Source organism: Octopus bimaculoides, chromosome 8 (genome assembly GCF_046866305.1).
Source record: "Octopus bimaculoides isolate indiv1 chromosome 8, ASM4686630v1, whole genome shotgun sequence".
NCBI classification, from domain to species: Eukaryota; Metazoa; Mollusca; class Cephalopoda; order Octopoda; family Octopodidae; genus Octopus; species Octopus bimaculoides.
The window spans coordinates 97,534,288-97,537,737 of record NC_142935.1 but is presented as its reverse complement, the minus strand read 5'-3'; positions in this window follow the sequence as shown (position 1 = coordinate 97,537,737).

The window sequence follows — 3,450 nt, the reverse complement described above, 5'->3', positions numbered from 1 at the left end:
GTATCATCAGATGAAAAGATGAGTCTGTATGAGCAGAAGCCTATATGAGCATGGATATGTTAGTAGAAAGCTCGGTGATGATAGTAATATCGATGTTCCGTTTCATCATGCAGCATTTTCTTATAACAGACCAGTAGAACATCACAGGTATGCAACTTATTCCTACAAGAAACTCTGGACGTCGTGACATCCAGGGAAAACCTGAAAAAAAGGGCAAATACCAAATACACACAGATAGACCGACATAACTCATCCAAACTTCACACTGGTGAAAAGGGAAACCTCTATTAACGTTAGATCGCCTGAGGAAATGAATCCACAAAGATGATCAACGCGATGCCCACGGACACTACAGATTACACTGTAACCATCCCAGGATACGGACTGCGATCTTAAGGGACATGTGATTTGGGGAAACGCATGTAGTGATGCATTAAATGCTTATAAATTCCATCCAAGGATTATTGTTATTACTAAGATATATATATATATGAAAGCTAACCCTATAATACTCAATAAAGCACTCATATTTGCAATGAAAAGTTGTAGCTTATCTATGCCAGATGTAGACATAATGCTAACAGCACGAGAAACCATCATTAATTACAACAAACTATGGACGAGATCCGCTAGAACGAATTTCTTCGATATACCAATGGGTTCAAGGTACTCAGTTCAGGTCACGGATATCGTAGAAATTTATATACTCCACATCAAATCCTCATTCCCACAAATACCGTCTGTACAGAGACGATGCTCTTTTCGTAATAGATATTTGTACTAAATGTACTTGATGCCATACATAAATGAACTAAAGAAAACTACATGCAATTTAATTCAGGAAGATTCCTTGTTCCCTGCTAATAGGCAACTTGCATTTTCATGACACAACAATGATACTTTGGATCAAAAGGATTCGCAATCCCAGAATCAAGCATCGTGCGTGACCTGGGGACTGAACTTAGTAAAGGGGCCTCGTTTTATTTACATATTAATATGGTAGCAATGTGCAGGCGAATGGCCGAATGGAATCTGAGAACCTTCAGAACAAGGAAGCAGGAAACGATACTGGTTCTTTGGAGGACATTTATACTCAGCCGTCTGGGCTACTGCTCTCAACTATGGTCACCTCATAGTGTCGGATTAATAGCGGAACAAGAAGCAGATCATCGGCGCTACACCAGGTAGATTGCATCAGTGGGACAGCTGAGCTACTGGGATAGAGTGAAAGAACTACGGGTTCACTTCCTGCAGCTAAGATGGGAGAGATATGTAGGGATATACATCTGGAAGTTCCTAGAGGGGTTGGCACCAAATATTGACGTCAAGAGTTACACAAGCCTCCGAACAGGACGTCACTACACTATTCCAACGGTCCCACCTATCCCATTCAGGGTGAGGAACAGGTATTTCAATAGATTGGGGTTCGAAGGCCCACGAATTTTAAATATCTTGCAAAAGCAACAGAGAGGTCTACATGGAGTAGGAGCAGATATTTTCAAGCCCAGATGAACCTACGTCAGGGCAAGGAACTTGAAAGAGGGCAGCTGTATCGAACTCCTCCCTTCAGCAAAAGGTATTCGGAAAAGAATGCAATTGAAAAATTGATAATGCTAGTGGCGCCCCAGTATGGCCACAGCATTTGAACTGAAACGAATAAAGGAATAATATATGTATATATATATATATATATACATATATATATATATATATATATATATATATATATATATATATATATATATATATATATATATATACACATATATATATATACACACATATACAAACATACATACGCACTCACACATGCACATATATACATATGTAGGTGTGTATTTATATATGTATGTGTGTATATTTGTTTGAGTGTGTGTGTGTGTGTATGTGTGTGTATGTATGTGTATGTGTGTGTGTGTGTGTGTGTGTATGTGTGTGTGTGTGTGTGTGTGTGTGTGTATTCGTGGTGCAACCTCGATACAGCTTTGTCAAGACATCTTCAGAACTTATTTGAGATGTGATCAAGTCCCCCACTTCCCCTTACACTGACAATATTCCCGCCAGCAGCGGGCATGACCATGCAACCATTTCTGGAGTTTTCTCAACTTCCTCACCCACATTTTACCCAGTCTGTAAACAGACAAAAATCCTTGTGTCGTCCAACCGACGCACACACACACACACGTACACACGCACATACATACACACATATCCACATTATTTAACCACAAACTGTGCCATCTTGGCTATGTTTATTCACAATTTCATTCCCCGTCCGTCACCTTTCGGGTTATTTTTCTCACCAATTCTCATACTTTTGCCGATATTGTAGTGACTTTTGTTGTTATTTGATTTTATTGTTGCTATTGCTGTCGTCTTTGTTGCTAACGTCATTGTGATTATTTCGAGGCTTTGTGTTGTTATCCGTGCTTTAGTGGCGCATGTTGGTTGTTGCTGCTACTATATTTAATTTTCTTTTCTTTTTCTAAAGATAATACGTTATGATTACCCTCGTGATAGCTGTTACGCTTAGGTTTGTTATTGATGTCGTTGTTGTTGTTGTATCTCTATTATTATTGTTGTTATTATTTTTATTATCCTCATTGTTTTTGTATTTGATTATCATTGCAGCTTGTTGTGGTTCTTGCTATGGTTTCTTTTTTATTGTCGTATTTCGCAATGAGACTGGTGTTGCCTTTTCTTCTATAATTAAGTATAATATTATCGTATTTCTGATACAAATGTCATTGTTATTATTATTATTATTGCTATTATTATTATTATTATTATTATTATTATTGTTGTTGTTGTTGTTGTTGTTGTTGTTGTTGTTGTTGTTGTTGTTGTTAATGAGTGAGTGAAAGAGCAATGCATGCCATCAAAGTGACACTGGGGTACAAATATATAAAGTCCAATGTACCCGTCATGACTACCCGTCTGATAAGGGTACACCAGGCACATGCTTCACAACCATATGTGCGCGGCATGGTGATCTCATATCAAGATAAACAGCGCAAGATCTTGCAGGTGGAGCTCAGTTATCTTCACCTTGTTCATTTTCCATAACCGAGCTATTTCGTACTTAAGAGGGTTGTATCTGCTTTTTCATCTTCCTTCATGAATATTCGTGGGTCAAAGGGGCATGCAACATCAACTATATAGCATATGTGGTGCATCTTGTCAACCACCACTAGGTCCGGTCTGTTATCCTTTAGCACCTGATCTGTTTGGATTGGAAAATCTCAGAGGATTTTGCCAGTCTCCGACTCCGCCACTCTCTGCGGTTTGTGCTGATAACATGTCTTGCTTCTCTCTAGCCCTCACATTTCGCACAGTTTCCAATGTAGCACTTTCGCTACGTATTCGTTTTGTCACAACTAGAAGTGGTTTGGGGCAAGTCTAGAGCCTTCGCACGTGATATGGGCAATGGTTTCATCCACTCTATTGCAG